This window comes from Schistocerca serialis, chromosome 2 (genome assembly GCF_023864345.2).
Source record: "Schistocerca serialis cubense isolate TAMUIC-IGC-003099 chromosome 2, iqSchSeri2.2, whole genome shotgun sequence".
NCBI lineage: Eukaryota > Metazoa > Arthropoda > Insecta > Orthoptera > Acrididae > Schistocerca > Schistocerca serialis.
In genome coordinates this window covers 803,960,803-803,978,230 of record NC_064639.1, presented here as the reverse complement: position 1 = coordinate 803,978,230, position 17,428 = coordinate 803,960,803, and the positions used below count along the sequence as shown (strand labels likewise).

Here is a 17,428-nt window from a genome sequence, read left to right as displayed (position 1 = left end):
ACAAAAAAAAAAAAATCGGAGCTGCGTGTAGCTCATGTCATTCTGCTTTCAATCGTGAATCTCCGGCTGGGAGTAGTGGCGTACTTCTGTAATCCAAGCTTCTGGGAGGCCGTTGTGTGGGAGAGATCTGGAAACAACTACAGATTCGACCGTTCCACGAGCTCAGGAACGGCCGCGATGCCTTCATCGAGCTCTGCAGATCGACAGATGATAGTGTGGAAATTTCGGCAAGCGGTGGCTAAGGGTTAAGAGAAGCCAAACACACTAAACACAAGAAAGTCGGGAAACCGAAGCACACAACTCATAACGAAAAGATTGCGGAATGCAGTGCGAAAGCAAAACTTCGAGAAGACCAACTCTGAAGCCATCGGCGAGCTAGGAATTATTCCGCACAAGAAGCGATCATGTAGGAAGAGCGAGCCGAGGCTGTCGCTCGACCACACAATAAATTTTTGCTTAATCCCAATTTGCAGTACCGGTTCGACACTAGAATACTGCGCCTTGGTTCTTCCAAAAGCGATAGTAATAAGCACGTCGACTGCAGTGTCATTTGGGGTAGTGAGTCAGACATGGAGAGGATATGGGGCGGGTGGAATATGCAACGACAGGGGCATTGCAGGGCGGCCGCCGGCTCCTTGCGCTGTGCTGGTGCCTCCATGTAGAGCTGCCGCGGAGCCCAGGCAAAGTGCCGCTAACGAAGCGATTGCCTTTGGTGACATCTTTTGCAATAACGACTGCGCGAATCGACGGTATCTCGTAAGGAAGGAAAGAGCAGCAGCTGCCGCGGAGCCCAGGCAAAGTGCCGCTAACGAAGCGATTGCCTTTGGTGACATCTTTTGCAATAACGACTGCGCGAATCGACGGTATCTCGTAAGGAAGGAAAGAGCAGCAGCTGCCGCCGAGCCCAGGCAAAGTGCCGCTAACGAAGCGATTGCCTTTGGTGACATCTTTTGCAATAACGACTGCGCGAATCGACGGTATCTCGTTAGGAAGGAAAGAGCAGCAGCTGCCGCCGAGCCCAGGCGCCGTGCCGAACACGCAGAAGGTCCCCGGCTCGATTGCGGGCGGAAACCCGTTTTCTTCGCACTCAGCAAGACACTTGCTACGATTTCTACTGTGGTCATTTAAATCAACTTCAAACGTTCCATCAGCAGGGTGCACATGGCTCAAATGAAACATGAAACGGTTTCAGAACTGGTTGTCGGATTTTAGCGCTGACTTGGAGGCCTGGAAATGCTCGAAACAGCCGCCGCCATGCGATTTGTTACCACACCGTTGTACAAAACGCAAGGGCTCGTCCGGGATTTGAACCCGGGAGCTCCTGCACCCGAAGCAGGAATCATACCCCTAGCCCAACGAGCCTATTCGTTCCGAAAACGCACTGCATGTGAATGACGCCACCTTTGATGGTCTCACCATGTAGGGCTGCAGCTCAGCCAGCGTTCTCCCTGTCTGTCGCGGTTGGATTGTTTTCATCGACGTCTTTTACTGCAGGAACTTCACGAATCGGAGGGAGCTCGTAGCCGATGCCCTTGCTAACACAGAAGAAAAACTGTTGCTATTACGAGTCTCCGGGTGGTACATGAAAAGAACCGTCGTTTCCGTGGTGTAGCGGTTATCACGTCTGCTTTACACGCAGAAGGTCCCCGGTTCGATGCCGGGCGGGAACACAACAATTTTAATCTATATTTCGGATTTCATTTCCGAGATGACCTCACGTCCGCGTATGCAGAGACAAGCAATGTTGTATGCTAGACGGATAGGGCGTCATTTTACTGTCAAATACTGTTGCTCTCTTATTGCACCGGTATTTGGTAACTGAGAACGCCCCTAGCTCCATTATGGCTGGCAAAATTTATAATCCGGTTCTTCAGGGCTACTTCAAGTGCGCTTGCTACTGGCTTTCCTGAGCTCACCCTACTCGCCTTGTCACAGCTCTGTCAAAGTGTGATGCTAACTAATAATGAGAAACTCTTAGCCACGCTCAATCTTACATGCCACCCCTTGGTTGTTGCCGTCGCTAGTAAAATGAGGGTAGACTGTCGCACAATTAAGCTGAATCTCCACTCACGGTGCACATATCCCGCAAAGACAACCTTGTTTTCCGTTGCATGCAGAATTACCGTCTGCCTTTCTACCGAATTCCACCTGCGTACTTTACTGGTGCCGCATTCTTGTTATATCCACGTGCTATAACAGGCGTCTACTCTTCATTGAGGAGCTGCAACCGGGGCTGAGTTCCACCTACGCTTCAGCACGGTCAAAATGGCAGGGCTCGTCCGGGATTTGAACCCGTGACCTCCTGCACCCAAGGCAGGAATCATACCCCTAGACCAACGAGCCACCTGGCTGGAGCAGTCAAGTTAATCCCAAGTAGTGGGCCTCACAGGGAACACAAACTTTCACGCGAATTCGCAAGATAAACGCTTTCTGCAGGCAGCACTCACCACTGTTGAGAAGAATATTAAAGGCAACGAATAAAAAGCGAAATAACTTCATCGAGCACTGCTTACGAACAGCCGGCAGTGCCTCAGTTTCGGTATGTGCTTTCTCAGGGTTAAGAGGAGGCGAATGCACTAAACAAAAGAACATCGGGAAACCAAGCACCAACTCATAACGAAAAGATTGCAAAATATACTGCAAGCAAAATTTCCAGAAGACGGATACTGAAGACGCCGCAGACAAAAGAATTATTCTATGCAGTAACGATTATCTAGGAAGCGTGAATTGCATGTGCTGCTCCACCACACAACTTCTTTTGATACTGTTTTACTTATTCTAAATTTTCATTACCTGATCGTCTCTAAAATACTGTGCGGTTATCACCTGGTTTCCAACAGCGATAGTAGTAAGTAAATCGACTACAAAGTCTTTCAAAGTAGGTCAGACACAAAAAAAAAAAATCGGAGCTGCGTGTAGCTCATGTCATTCTGCTTTCAATCGTGAATCTCCGGCTGGGAGTAGTGGCGAACTTCTGTAATCCAATCTTCTGGGAGGCCGTTGTGTGGGAGAGATCTGGAAACAACTACAGATTCGACCGTTCCACGAGCTCAGGAACGGCCGCGATGCCTTCATCGAGCTCTGCAGAACGACAGATGATAATGTGGAAATTTCGGCAAGCGGTGGCTAAGGGTTAAGAGAAGCCAAACACACTAAACACAAGAAAGTCGGGAAACCGAAGCACACAACTCATAACGAAAAGATTGCGGAATGCGGTGCGAAAGCAAAACGTCGAGAACACCAACTCTGAAGCCATCGGCGAGCTAGGAATTATTCCGCACAAGAAGCGATCATGTAGGAAGAGCGAGCCGAGGCTGTCCCCCGACCACACAATAAATTTTTGCTTAATCCCAATTTGCAGTACCGGTTCGACACTAGAATACTGCGCCTTGGTTCTTCCAAAAGCGATAGTAATAAGCACGTCGACTGCAGTGTCATTTGGGGTAGTGAGTCAGACATGGAGAGGATATGAGGCGGGTGGAATATGCAACGACAGGGGCATTGCAGGGCGGCCGCCGGCTCCTTGCGCTGTGCTGGTGACTCCATGTAGAGCTGCCGCGGAGCCCAGGCAAAGTGCCGCTAACGAAGCGATTGCCTTTGGTGACATCTTTTGCAATAACGACTGCGCGAATCGACGGTATCTCGTAAGGAAGGAAAGAGCAGCAGCTGCCGCCGAGCCCAGGCGCCGTGCCGAACACGCAGAAGGTCCCCGGCTCGATTGCGGGCGGAAACCCGTTTTCGTCGCACTCAGCAAGACACTTGCTACGATCTCTACTGTGACCATTTAAATCAACTTCAAACGTTCCATCAGCAGGGTGCACTTGGCTGAAATGAAACATGAAACGGTTTCAGAACTGGTTGTCGGATTTTAGCGCTGACTTGGAGGCCTGGAAATGCGCGAAACAGCCGCCGCCATGCGATTTATTACCACACCGTTGTACAAAACGCAAGGGCTCGTCGGGGATTTGAACCCGGGACCTCCTGCACCCGAAGCAGGAATCATACCCCTAGACCAACGAGCCTATTCGTTCCGAAAACGCACTGCATGTGAATGACGCCACCTTTGATGGTCTCACCACGTAGGGCTGCAGCTCAGCCAGCGTTCTCCCTGTCTGTCGCGGTTGGATTGTTTTCATCGACGTCTTTTACTGCAGGAACTTCACGAATCGGAGGGAGCTCGTAGCCGATGCCCTTGCTAACACAGAAGAAAAACTGTTGCTATTACGAGTCTCCGGGTGGTACATGAAAAGAACCGTCGTTTCCGTGGTGTAGCGGTTATCACGTCTGCTTTACACGCAGGAGGTCCCCGGTTCGATCCCGGGCGGGAACACAACAATTTTAATCTATATTTCGGATTTCATTTCCGAGATGACCTCACGTCCGCGTATGCAGAGACAAGCAATGTTGTATGCTAGAGGGATAGGGCGTCATTTTACTGTCAAATATTGTTGCTCTCTTATTGCACCGGTATTTGGTAACTGAGAACGCCCCTAGCTCCATTATGGCTGGCAAAATTTATAATCCGGTTCTTCAGGGCTACTTCAAGTGCGCTTGCTACTGGCTTTCCTGAGCTCACCCTACTCGCCTTGTCACAGCTCTGTCAAAGTGTGATGCTAACTAATAATGAGAAACTCTTAGCCACGCTCAATCTTACATGCCACCCATTGGTTGTTGCCGTCGCTAGTAAGATGAGGGTAGACTGTCGCACAATTAAGCTGAATCTCCACTCACGGTGCACATATCCCGCTAAGACAACCTTGTTTTCCGTTGCATGCAGAATTACCGTCTGCCTTTCTACCGAATTCCACCTACGTACTTTACTGGTGCCGCAATCTTGTTATATCCACGTGCTATAACAGGCGTCTACTCTTCATTGAGGAGCTGCAACCGGGGCTGAGTTCCACCTACGCTTCAGCACGGTCAAAATGGCAGGGCTCGTCCGGGATTTGTACCCGGGACCTCCTGCACCGAAAGCAGGAATCATACCCCTAGACCAACGAGCCACCTGGCTGGAGCAGTCAAGTTAATCCCAAGTAGTGGGCCTCACAGGGAACACAAACTATCACGCGAATTCGCAAGATAAACGCTTTCTGCAGGCAGCACTCACCACTGTTGAGAAGAATGTTAAAGGCAACGAATAAAAAGCGAAATAACTTCATCGAGCACTGCTTATGAACAGCCGGCAGTGCCTCAGTTTCGGTATGTGGTTTCTCAGGGTTAAGAGGAGGCGAATGCACTAAACAAAAGAACATCGGGAAACCAAGCACCAACTCATAACGAAAAGATTGCAAAATATACTGCAAGCAAAATTTCCAGAAGACGGATACTGAAGACGCCGCAGACAAAAGAATTATTCTATGCAGTAACGATTATCTAGGAAGCGTGAATTGCATGTGCTGCTCCACCACACAACTTCTTTTGATACTGTTTTACTTATTCTAAATTTTCATTACCTGATCGTCTCTAAAATACTGTGCGGTTATCACCTGGTTTCCAACAGCGATAGTAGTAAGTAAATCGACTACAAAGTCTTTCAAAGTAGGTCAGACACAAAAAAAAAAAAAAAAAAAAAAATCGGAGCTGCGTGTAGCTCATGTCATTCTGCTTTCAATCGTGAATCTCCGGCTGGGAGTAGTGGCGTACTTCTGTAATCCAAGCTTCTGGGAGGCCGTTGTGTGGGAGAGATCTGGAAACAACTACAGATTCGACCGTTCCACGAGCTCAGGAACGGCCGCGATGCCTTCATCGAGCTCTGCAGATCGACAGATGATAGTGTGGAAATTTCGGCAAGCGGTGGCTAAGGGTTAAGAGAAGCCAAACACACTAAACACAAGAAAGTCGGGAAACCGAAGCACACAACTCATAACGAAAAGATTGCGGAATGCGGTGCGAAAGCAAAACTTCGAGAAGACCAACTCTGAAGCCATCGGCGAGCTAGGAATTATTCCGCACAAGAAGCGATCATGTAGGAAGAGCGAGCCGAGGCTGTCCCCCGACCACACAATAAATTTTTGCTTAATCCCAATTTGCAGTACCGGTTCGACACTAGAATACTGCGCCTTGGTTCTTCCAAAAGCGATAGTAATAAGCACGTCGACTGCAGTGTCATTTGGGGTAGTGAGTCAGACATGGAGAGGATATGGGGCGGGTGGAATATGCAACGACAGGGGCATTGCAGGGCGGCCGCCGGCTCCTTGCCCTGTGGCGCACCGGTGCCGGCGGCGGCCTGGCTGGGCTGCTGGTGCCTTCATGTAGAGCTGCCGCCGAGCCCAGGCAAAGTGCCGCTAACGAAGCGATTGCCTTTGGTGACATCTTTTGCAATAACGACTGCGCGAATCGACGGTATCTCGTAAGGAAGGAAAGAGCATCAGCTGCCGCCGAGCCCAGGCGCCGTGCCGAACACGCAGAAGGTCCCCGGCTCGATTGCGGGCGGAAACCCGTTTTCGTCGCACTCAGCAAGACACTTGCTACGATCTCTACTGTGACCATTTAAATCAACTTCAAACGTTCCATCAGCAGGGTGCACATGGCTCAAATGAAACATGAAACGGTTTCAGAACTGGTTGTCGGATTTTAGCGCTGACTTGGAGGCCTGGAAATGCGCGAAACAGCCGCCGCCATGCAATTTGTTACCACACCGTTGTACAAAACGCAAGGGCTCGTCCGGTATTTGAAGCCGGGACCTCCTGCACCCGAAGCAGGATTCATACCCCTAGACCAACGAGCCTATTCGTTCCGAAAACGCACTGCATGTGAATGACGCCACCTTTGATGGTCTCACCATGTAGGGCTGCAGCTCAGCCAGCGTTCTCCCTGTCTGTCGCGGTTGGATTGTTTCCATCGACGTCTTTTACTACAGGAACTTCACGAATCGGAGGGAGCTCGTAGCCGATGCCCTTGCTAACACAGAAGAAAAACTGTTGCTATTACGAGTCTCCGGGTGGTACATGAAAAGAACCGTCGTTTCCGTGGTGTAGCGGTTATCACGTCTGCTTTACATGCAGAAGGTCCCCGGTTCGATCCCGGGCGGGAACACAACAATTTTAATCTATATTTCGGATTTCATTTCCGTGATGACCTCACGTCCGCGTATGCAGAGACAAGCAATGTTGTATGCTAGACGGATAGGGCGTCATTTTACTGTCAAATACTGTTGCTCTCTTATTGCACCGGTATTTGGTAACTGAGAACGCCCCTAGCTCCATTATGGCTGGCAAAATTTATAATCCGGTTCTTCAGGGCTACTTCAAGTGCGCTTGCTACTGGCTTTCCTGAGCCCACCCTACTCGCCTTGTCACAGCTCTGTCAAAGTGTGATGCTAACTAATAATGAGAAACTCTTAGCCACGCTCAATCTTACATGCCACCCCTTGGTTGTTGCCGTCGCTAGTAAGATGAGGGTAGACTGTCGCACAATTAAGCTGAATCTCCACTCACGGTGCACATATCCCGCAAAGACAACCTTGTTTTCCGTTGCATGCAAAATTACCGTCTGCCTTTCTACCGAATTCCACCTACGTACTTTACTGGTGCCGCATTCTTGTTACATCCACGTGCTATAACAGGCGTCTACTCTTCATTGAGGAGCTGTAACCGGGGCTGAGTTCCATCTACGCTTCAGCACGGTCAAACTGGCAGGGCTCGTCCGGGATTTGAACCCGGGACCTCCTGCACCCAAAGCAGGAATCATACCCCTAGACCAACGAGCCACCTGGCTGGAGCAGTCAAGTTAATCCCAAGTAGTGGGCCTCACAGGGAACACAAACTTTCACGCGAATTCGCAAGATAAACGCTTTCTGCAGGCAGCACTCACCACTGATGAGAAGAATATTAAAGGCAACGAATAAAAAGTGAAATAACTTCATCGAGCACTGCTTATGAACAGCCGGCAGTGCCTCAGTTTCGGAATGTGGTTTCTCAGGGTTAAGAGAAGGCGAATGCACTAGACAAAAGAACATCGGGAAACCAAGCACCAACTCATAACGAAAAGATTGCACAATATACTGCAAGCAAAATTTCCAGAAGACGGATACTGAAGACGCCGCAGACAAAAGAAATATTCTATGCAGTAACGATTATCTCGGAAGCGTGAATTGCATGTGCTGCTCCACCACACAACTTCTTTTGATACTATTTTACTTATTCTAAATTTTCATTACCTGATCGTCTCTAAAATACTGTGCGGTTATCACCTGGTTTCCAACAGCGATAGTAGTAAGTAAATCGACTACAAAGTCTTTCAAAGTAGGTCAGACACAAAAAAAAAAAAAAAATCAGAGCTGCGTGTAGCTCATGTCATTCTGCTTTCAATCGTGAATCTCCGGCTGGGAGTAGTGGCGTACTTCTGTAATCCAAGCTTCTGGGAGGCCGTTGTGTGGGAGAGATCCGGAAACAACTACATATTCGACCGTTCCACGAGCTCAGGAACGGCCGCGATGCCTTCATCGAGCTCTGCAGATCGACAGATGATAGTGTGGAAATTTCGGCAAGCGGTGGCTAAGGGTTAAGAGAAGCCAAACGCACTAAACACAAGAAAGTCGGGAAACCGAAGCACACAACTCATAACGAAAAGATTGCGAAATGCAGTGCGAAAGCAAAACTTCGAGAAGACCAACTCTGAAGCCATCGGCGAGCTAGGAATTATTCCGCACAAGAAGCGATCATGTAGGAAGAGCGAGCCGAGGCTGTCGCTCGACCACACAATAAATTTTTGCTTAATCCCAATTTGCAGTACCGGTTCGACACTAGAATACTGCGCCTTGGTTCTTCCAAAAGCGATAGTAATAAGCACGTCGACTGCAGTGTCATTTGGGGTAGTGAGTCAGACATGGAGAGGATATGGGGCGGGTGGAATATGCAACAACAGGGGCATTGCAGGGCGGCCGCCGGCTCCTTGCGCTGTGGCGCACCGGTGCCGGCGGCGGCCTGGCTGGGCTGCTGGTGCCTCCATGTAGAGCTGCCGCCGAGCCCAGGCAAAGTGCCGCTAACGAAGCGATTGCCTTTGGTGACATCTTTTGCAATAACTACTGCGCGAATCGACGGTATCTCGTAAGGAAGGAAAGAGCAGCAGCTGCCGCCGAGCCCAGGCGCCGTGCCGAACACGCAGAAGGTCCCCGGCTCGATTGCGGGCGGAAACCCGTTTTCGTCGCACTCAGCAAGACACTTGCTACGATTTCTACTGTGACCATTTAAATCAACTTCAAACGTTCCATCAGCAGGGTGCACATGGCACAAATGAAACATGAAACGGTTTCAGAACAGGTTGTCGGATTTTAGCGCTGACTTGGAGGCCTGGAAATGCGCGAAACAGCCGCCGCCATGCGATTTGTTACCACACCGTTGTACAAAACGCAAGGGCTCGTCCGGTATTTGAAGCCGGGACCTCCTGCACCCGAAGCAGGAATCATACCCCTAGACCAACGAGCCTATTCGTTCCGAAAACGCACTGCATGTGAATGACGCCACCTTTGATGGTCTCACCATGTAGGGCTGCAGCTCAGCCAGCGTTCTCCCTGTCTGTCGCGGTTGGATTGCTTCCATCGACGTCTTTTACTACAGGAACTTCACGAATCGGAGGGAGCTCGTAGCCGATGCCCTTGCTAACACAGAAGAAAAACTGTTGCTATTACGAGTCTCCGGGTGGTACATGAAAAGAACCGTCGTTTCCGTGGTGTAGCGGTTATTACGTCTGCTTTACACGCAGAAGGTCCCCGGTTCGATCCCGGGCGGGAACACAACAATTTTAATCTATATTTCGGATTTCATTTCCGTGATGACCTCACGTCCGCGTATGCAGAGACAAGCAATGTTGTATGCTAGACGGATAGGGCGTCATTTTACTGTCAAATACTGTTGCTCTCTTATTGCACCGGTATTTGGTAACTGAGAACGCCCCTAGCTCCATTATGGCTGGCAAAATTTATAATCCGGTTCTTCAGGGCTACTTCAAGTGCGCTTGCTACTGGCTTTCCTGAGCCCACCCTACTCGCCTTGTCACAGCTCTGTCAAAGTGTGATGCTAACTAATAATGAGAAACTCTTAGCCACGCTCAATCTTACATGCCACCCCTTGGTTGTTGCCGTCGCTAGTAAGATGAGGGTAGACTGTCGCACAATTAAGCTGAATCTCCACTCACGGTGCACATATCCAGCAAAGACAACCTTGTTTTCCGTTGCATGCAAAATTACCGTCTGCCTTTCTACCGAATTCCACCTAGGTACTTTACTGGTGCCGCATTCTTGTTATATCCACGTGCTATAACAGGCGTCTACTCTTCATTGAGGAGCTGTAACCGGGGCTGAGTTCCACCTACGCTTCAGCACGGTCAAAGTGGCAGGGCTCGTCCGGGATTTGAACCCGGGACCTCCTGCACCCAAAGCAGGAATCATACCCCTAGACCAACGAGCCACCTGGCTGGAGCAGTCAAGTTAATCCCAAGTAGTGGGCCTCACAGGGAACACAAACTGTCACGCGAATTCGCAAGATAAACGCTTTCTGCAGGCAGCACTCACCACTGATGAGAAGAATATTAAAGGCAACGAATAAAAACTGAAATAACTTCATCGAGCACTGCTTATGAACAGCCGGCAGTGCCTCAGTTTCGGAATGTGGTTTCTCAGGGTTAAGAGAAGGCGAATGCACTAGACAAAAGAACATCGGGAAACCAAGCACCAACTCATAACGAAAAGATTGCACAATATACTGCAAGCAAAATTTCCAGAAGACGGATACTGAAGACGCCGCAGACAAAAGAAATATTCTATGCAGTAACGATTATCTCGGAAGCGTGAATTGCATGTGCTGCTCCACCACACAACTTCTTTTGATACTATTTTACTTATTCTAAATTTTCATTACCTGATCGTCTCTAAAATACTGTGCGGTTATCACCTGGTTTCCAACAGCGATAGTAGTAAGTAAATCGACTACAAAGTCTTTCAAAGTAGGTCAGACACAAAAAAAAAAAAAAAATCAGAGCTGCGTGTAGCTCATGTCATTCTGCTTTCAATCGTGAATCTCCGGCTGGGAGTAGTGGCGTACTTCTGTAATCCAAGCTTCTGGGAGGCCGTTGTGTGGGAGAGATCCGGAAACAACTACAGATTCGACCGTTCCACGAGCTCAGGAACGGCCGCGATGCCTTCATCGAGCTCTGCAGATCGACAGATGATAGTGTGGAAATTTCGGCAAGCGGTGGCTAAGGGTTAAGAGAAGCCAAACGCACTAAACACAAGAAAGTCGGGAAACCGAAGCACACAACTCATAACGAAAAGATTGCGAAATGCAGTGCGAAAGCAAAACTTCGAGAAGACCAACTCTGAAGCCATCGGCGAGCTAGGAATTATTCCGCACAAGAAGCGATCATGTAGGAAGAGCGAGCCGAGGCTGTCGCTCGACCACACAATAAATTTTTGCTTAATCCCAATTTGCAGTACCGGTTCGACACTAGAATACTGCGCCTTGGTTCTTCCAAAAGCGATAGTAATAAGCACGTCGACTGCAGTGTCATTTGGGGTAGTGAGTCAGACATGGAGAGGATATGGGGCGGGTGGAATATGCAACGACAGGGGCATTGCAGGGCGGCCGCCGGCTCCTTGCGCTGTGGCGCACCGGTGCCGGCGGCGGCCTGGCTGGGCTGCTGGTGCCTCCATGTAGAGCTGCCGCCGAGCCCAGGCAAAGTGCCGCTAACGAAGCGATTGCCTTTGGTGACATCTTTTGCAATAACGACTGCGCGAATCGACGGTATCTCGTAAGGAAGGAAAGAGCAGCAGCTGCCGCCGAGCCCAGGCGCCGTGCCGAACACGCAGAAGGTCCCCGGCTCGATTGCGGGCGGAAACCCGTTTTCGTCGCACTCAGCAAGACACTTGCTACGATCTCTACTGTGACCATTTAAATCAACTTCAAACGTTCCATCAGCAGGGTGCACATGGCTCAAATGAAACATGAAACGGTTTCAGAACTGGTTGTCGGATTTTAGCGCTGACTTGGAGGCCTGGAAATGCGCGAAACAGCCGCCGCCATGCGATTTGTTACCACACCGTTGTACAAAACGCAAGGGCTCGTCCGGTATTTGAACCCGGGACCTCCTGCACCCGAAGCAGGAATCATACCCCTAGACCAACGAGCCTATTCGTTCCGAAAACGCACTGCATGTGAATGACGCCACCTTTGATGGTCTCACCATGTAGGGCTGCAGCTCAGCCAGCGTTCTCCCTGTCTGTCGCGGTTGGATTGTTTCCATCGACGTCTTTTACTACAGGAACTTCACGAATCGGAGGGAGCTCGTAGCCGATGCCCTTGCTAACACAGAAGAAAAACTGTTGCTATTACGAGTCTCCGGGTGGTACATGAAAAGAACCGTCGTTTCCGTGGTGTAGCGGTTATCACGTCTGCTTTACACGCAGAAGGTCCCCGGTTCGATCCCGGGCGGGAACACAACAATTTTAATCTATATTTCGGATTTCATTTCCGTGATGACCTCACGTCCGCGTATGCAGAGACAAGCAATGTTGTATGCTAGACGGATAGGGCGTCATTTTACTGTCAAATACTGTTGCTCTCTTATTGCACCGGTATTTGGTAACTGAGAACGCCCCTAGCTCCATTATGGCTGGCAAAATTTATAATCCGGTTCTTCAGGGCTACTTCAAGTGCGCTTGCTACTGGCTTTCCTGAGCCCACCCTACTCGCCTTGTCACAGCTCTGTCAAAGTGTGATGCTAACTAATAATGAGAAACTCTTAGCCACGCTCAATCTTACATGCCACCCCTTGGTTGTTGCCGTCGCTAGTAAGATGAGGGTAGACTGTCGCACAATTAAGCTGAATCTCCACTCACGGTGCACATATCCCGCAAAGACAACCTTGTTTTCCGTTGCATGCAAAATTACCGTCTGCCTTTCTACCGAATTCCACCTACGTACTTTACTGGTGCCGCATTCTTGTTATATCCACGTGCTATAACAGGCGTCTACTCTTCATTGAGGAGCTGCAACCGGAGCGGGGTCCCCCTACGCTTCAGCACGGTCAAAATGGCAGGGCTCGTCCGGGATTTGAACCCGGGACCTCCTGCACCCAAAGCAGGAATCATACCCCTAGACCAACGAGCCACCTGGCTGGAGCAGTCAAGTTAATCCGAAGTAGTGGGCCTCACAGGGAACACAAACTTTCACGCGAATTCGCAAGATAAACGCTTTCTGCAGGCAGCACTCACCACTGATGAGAAGAATATTAAAGGCAACGAATAAAAACTGAAATAACTTCATCGAGCACTGCTTATGAACAGCCGGCAGTGCCTCAGTTTCGGAATGTGGTTTCTCAGGGTTAAGAGAAGGCGAATGCACTAGACAAAAGAACATCGGGAAACCAAGCACCAACTCATAACGAAAAGATTGCACAATATACTGCAAGCAAAATTTCCAGAAGACGGATACTGAAGACGCCGCAGACAAAAGAAATATTCTATGCAGTAACGATTATCTCGGAAGCGTGAATTGCATGTGCTGCTCCACCACACAACTTCTTTTGATACTATTTTACTTATTCTAAATTTTCATTACCTGATCGTCTCTAAAATACTGTGCGGTTATCACCTGGTTTCCAACAGCGATAGTAGTAAGTAAATCGACTACAAAGTCTTTCAAGTAGGTCAGACACAAAAAAAAAAAAAAAATCAGAGCTGCGTGTAGCTCATGTCATTCTGCTTTCAATCGTGAATCTCCGGCTGGGAGTAGTGGCGTACTTCTGTAATCCAAGCTTCTGGGAGGCCGTTGTGTGGGAGAGATCCGGAAACAACTACAGATTCGACCGTTCCACGAGCTCAGGAACGGCCGCGATGCCTTCATCGAGCTCTGCAGATCGACAGATGATAGTGTGGAAATTTCGGCAAGCGGTGGCTAAGGGTTAAGAGAAGCCAAACGCACTAAACACAAGAAAGTCGGGAAACCGAAGCACACAACTCATAACGAAAAGATTGCGAAATGCAGTGCGAAAGCAAAACTTCGAGAAGACCAACTCTGAAGCCATCGGCGAGCTAGGAATTATTCCGCACAAGAAGCGATCATGTAGGAAGAGCGAGCCGAGGCTGTCGCTCGACCACACAATAAATTTTTGCTTAATCCCAATTTGCAGTACCGGTTCGACACTAGAATACTGCGCCTTGGTTCTTCCAAAAGCGATAGTAATAAGCACGTCGACTGCAGTGTCATTTGGGGTAGTGAGTCAGACATGGAGAGGATATGGGGCGGGTGGAATATGCAACGACAGGGGCATTGCAGGGCGGCCGCCGGCTCCTTGCGCTGTGGCGCACCGGTGCCGGCGGCGGCCTGGCTGGGCTGCTGGTGCCTCCATGTAGAGCTGCCGCCGAGCCCAGGCAAAGTGCCGCTAACGAAGCGATTGCCTTTGGTGACATCTTTTGCAATAACGACTGCGCGAATCGACGGTATCTCGTAAGGAAGGAAAGAGCAGCAGCTGCCGCCGAGCCCAGGCGCCGTGCCGAACACGCAGAAGGTCCCCGGCTCGATTGCGGGCGGAAACCCGTTTTCGTCGCACTCAGCAAGACACTTGCTACGATCTCTACTGTGACCATTTAAATCAACTTCAAACGTTCCATCAGCAGGGTGCACATGGCTCAAATGAAACATGAAACGGTTTCAGAACTGGTTGTCGGATTTTAGCGCTGACTTGGAGGCCTGGAAATGCGCGAAACAGCCGCCGCCATGCGATTTGTTACCACACCGTTGTACAAAACGCAAGGGCTCGTCCGGTATTTGAAGCCGGGACCTCCTGCACCCGAAGCAGGAATCATACCCCTAGACCAACGAGCCTATTCGTTCCGAAAACGCACTGCATGTGAATGGCGCCACCTTTGATGGTCTCACCATGTAGGGCTGCAGCTCAGCCAGCGTTCTCCCTGTCTGTCGCGGTTGGATTGTTTCCATCGACGTCTTTTACTACAGGAACTTCACGAATCGGAGGGAGCTCGTAGCCGATGCCCTTGCTAACACAGAAGAAAAACTGTTGCTATTACGAGTCTCCGGGTGGTACATGAAAAGAACCGTCGTTTCCGTGGTGTAGCGGTTATCACGTCTGCTTTACACGCAGAAGGTCCCCGGTTCGATCCCGGGCGGGAACACAACAATTTTAATCTATATTTCGGATTTCATTTCCGTGATGACCTCACGTCCGCGTATGCAGAGACAAGCAATGTTGTATGCTAGACGGATAGGGCGTCATTTTACTGTCAAATACTGTTGCTCTCTTATTGCACCGGTATTTGGTAACTGAGAACGCCCCTAGCTCCATTATGGCTGGCAAAATTTATAATCCGGTTCTTCAGGGCTACTTCAAGTGCGCTTGCTACTGGCTTTCCTGAGCCCACCCTACTCGCCTTGTCACAGCTCTGTCAAAGTGTGATGCTAACTAATAATGAGAAACTCTTAGCCACGCTCAATCTTACATGCCACCCCTTGGTTGTTGCCGTCGCTAGTAAGATGAGGGTAGACTGTCGCACAATTAAGCTGAATCTCCACTCACGGTGCACATATCCCGCAAAGACAACCTTGTTTTCCGTTGCATGCAAAGTTACCGTCTGCCTTTCTACCGAATTCCACCTACGTACTTTACTGGTGCCGCATTCTTGTTATATCCACGTGCTATAACAGGCGTCTACTCTTCATTGAGGAGCTGCAACCGGGGCTGAGTTCCACCTACGCTTCAGCACGGTCAAAATGGCAGGGCTCGTCCGGGATTTGAACCCGGGACCTCCTGCACCCAAAGCAGGAATCATACCCCTAGACCAACGAGCCACCTGGCTGGAGCAGTCAAGTTAATCCGAAGTAGTGGGCCTCACAGGGAACACAAACATTCACGCGAATTCGCAAGATAAACGCTTTCTGCAGGCAGCACTCACCACTGATGAGAAGAATATTAAAGGCAACGAATAAAAAGTGAAATAACTTCATCGAGCACTGCTTATGAACAGCCGTCAGTGCCTCAGTTTCGGAATGTGGTTTCTTCATGGTTAAGAGAAGGCGAATGCACTAAACAAAAGAACATCGGGAAACCAAGCACCAACTCATAACGAAAAGATTGCACAATATACTGCAAGCAAAATTTCCAGAAGACGGATACTGAAGACGCCGCAGACAAAAGAAATATTCTATGCAGTAACGATTATCTCGGAAGCGTGAATTGCATGTGCTGCTCCACCACACAACTTCTTTTGATACTATTTTACTTATTCTAAATTTTCATTACCTGATCGTCTCTAAAATACTGTGCGGTTATCACCTGGTTTCCAACAGCGATAGTAGTAAGTAAATCGACTACAAAGTCTTTCAAAGTAGGTCAGACACAAAAAAAAAAAAAAAATCGGAGCTGCGTGTAGCTCATGTCATTCTGCTTTCAATCGTGAATCTCCGGCTGGGAGTAGTGGCGTACTTATGTAATCCAAGCTTCTGGGAGGCCGTTGTGTGGGAGAGATCTGGAAACAACTACAGATTCGACCGTTCCACGAGCTCAGGAACGGCCGCGATGCCTTCATCGAGCTCTGCAGATCGACAGATGATAGTGTGGAAATTTCGGCAAGCGGCGGCTAAGGGTTAAGAGAAGCCAAACGCACTAAACACAAAAAAGTCGGGAAACCGAAGCACACAACTCATAACGAAAAGATTGCGGAATGCAGTGCGAAAGCAAAACTTCGAGAAGACCAACTCTGAAGCCATCGGCGAGCTAGGAATTATTCCGCACAAGAAGCGATCATGTAGGAAGAGCGAGCCGAGGCTGTCGCTCGACCACACAATAAATTTTTGCTTAATCCCAATTTGCAGTACCGGTTCGACACTAGAATACTGCGCCTTGGTTCTTCCAAAAGCGATAGTAATAAGCACGTCGACTGCAGTGTCATTTGGGGTAGTGAGTCAGACATGGAGAGGATATGGGGCGGGTGGAATATGCAACGACAGGGGCATTGCAGGGCGGCCGCCGGCTCCTTGCGCTGTGGCGCACCGGTGCCGGCGGCGGCCTGGCTGGGCTGCTGGTGCCTCCATGTAGAGCTGCCGCCGAGCCCAGGCAAAGTGCCGCTAACGAAGCGATTGCCTTTGGTGACATCTTTTGCAATAACGACTGCGCGAATCGACGGTATCTCGTAAGGAAGGAAAGAGCAGCAGCTGCCGCCGAGCCCAGGCGCCGTGCCGAACACGCAGAAGGTCCCCGGCTCGATTGCGGGCGGAAACCCGTTTTCGTCGCACTCAGCAAGACACTTGCTACGATCTCTACTGTGACCATTTAAATCAACTTCAAACGTTCCATCAGCAGGGTGCACATGGCACAAATGAAACATGAAACGGTTTCAGAACTGGTTGTCGGATTTTAGCGCTGACTTGGAGGCCTGGAAATGCGCGAAACAGCCGCCGCCATGCGATTTGTTACCACA

General features: G+C 49.7%; 16 non-coding genes across 16 annotated transcripts; 6 read left to right on the top strand and 10 right to left on the bottom strand.

The window, feature by feature from the left end:
- Positions 1-1,597: 1,597 nt before the first annotated feature.
- On the top strand, positions 1,598-1,670 carry Trnav-uac (transfer RNA valine (anticodon UAC)). Its single transcript has one exon. It is a non-coding gene; the product is annotated as a tRNA-Val (tRNA).
- A 601-nt stretch (positions 1,671-2,271) lies between these two features.
- Trnap-ugg (transfer RNA proline (anticodon UGG)) lies at positions 2,272-2,343 on the bottom strand. Its single transcript has one exon. It is a non-coding gene; the product is annotated as a tRNA-Pro (tRNA).
- A 1,607-nt stretch (positions 2,344-3,950) lies between these two features.
- Trnap-cgg (transfer RNA proline (anticodon CGG)) lies at positions 3,951-4,022 on the bottom strand. The gene has a single exon. It is a non-coding gene; the product is annotated as a tRNA-Pro (tRNA).
- A 235-nt stretch (positions 4,023-4,257) lies between these two features.
- Positions 4,258-4,330, top strand: Trnav-uac (transfer RNA valine (anticodon UAC)). Its single transcript has one exon. It is a non-coding gene; the product is annotated as a tRNA-Val (tRNA).
- Positions 4,331-4,931: 601 nt separating this feature from the next.
- On the bottom strand, positions 4,932-5,003 carry Trnar-ucg (transfer RNA arginine (anticodon UCG)). Its single transcript has one exon. It is a non-coding gene; the product is annotated as a tRNA-Arg (tRNA).
- Positions 5,004-6,962: 1,959 nt separating this feature from the next.
- Positions 6,963-7,035, top strand: Trnav-uac (transfer RNA valine (anticodon UAC)). Its single transcript has one exon. It is a non-coding gene; the product is annotated as a tRNA-Val (tRNA).
- A 601-nt stretch (positions 7,036-7,636) lies between these two features.
- Positions 7,637-7,708, bottom strand: Trnap-ugg (transfer RNA proline (anticodon UGG)). Its single transcript has one exon. It is a non-coding gene; the product is annotated as a tRNA-Pro (tRNA).
- Positions 7,709-9,353: 1,645 nt separating this feature from the next.
- Trnap-cgg (transfer RNA proline (anticodon CGG)) lies at positions 9,354-9,425 on the bottom strand. Its single transcript has one exon. It is a non-coding gene; the product is annotated as a tRNA-Pro (tRNA).
- A 235-nt stretch (positions 9,426-9,660) lies between these two features.
- Trnav-uac (transfer RNA valine (anticodon UAC)) lies at positions 9,661-9,733 on the top strand. The gene has a single exon. It is a non-coding gene; the product is annotated as a tRNA-Val (tRNA).
- A 601-nt stretch (positions 9,734-10,334) lies between these two features.
- Positions 10,335-10,406, bottom strand: Trnap-ugg (transfer RNA proline (anticodon UGG)). The gene has a single exon. It is a non-coding gene; the product is annotated as a tRNA-Pro (tRNA).
- A 1,645-nt stretch (positions 10,407-12,051) lies between these two features.
- On the bottom strand, positions 12,052-12,123 carry Trnap-cgg (transfer RNA proline (anticodon CGG)). The gene has a single exon. It is a non-coding gene; the product is annotated as a tRNA-Pro (tRNA).
- A 235-nt stretch (positions 12,124-12,358) lies between these two features.
- On the top strand, positions 12,359-12,431 carry Trnav-uac (transfer RNA valine (anticodon UAC)). Its single transcript has one exon. It is a non-coding gene; the product is annotated as a tRNA-Val (tRNA).
- A 600-nt stretch (positions 12,432-13,031) lies between these two features.
- On the bottom strand, positions 13,032-13,103 carry Trnap-ugg (transfer RNA proline (anticodon UGG)). Its single transcript has one exon. It is a non-coding gene; the product is annotated as a tRNA-Pro (tRNA).
- A 1,644-nt stretch (positions 13,104-14,747) lies between these two features.
- Positions 14,748-14,819, bottom strand: Trnap-cgg (transfer RNA proline (anticodon CGG)). The gene has a single exon. It is a non-coding gene; the product is annotated as a tRNA-Pro (tRNA).
- A 235-nt stretch (positions 14,820-15,054) lies between these two features.
- Trnav-uac (transfer RNA valine (anticodon UAC)) lies at positions 15,055-15,127 on the top strand. The gene has a single exon. It is a non-coding gene; the product is annotated as a tRNA-Val (tRNA).
- A 601-nt stretch (positions 15,128-15,728) lies between these two features.
- Trnap-ugg (transfer RNA proline (anticodon UGG)) lies at positions 15,729-15,800 on the bottom strand. The gene has a single exon. It is a non-coding gene; the product is annotated as a tRNA-Pro (tRNA).
- Between the last annotated feature and the right edge of the window lie 1,628 nt (positions 15,801-17,428).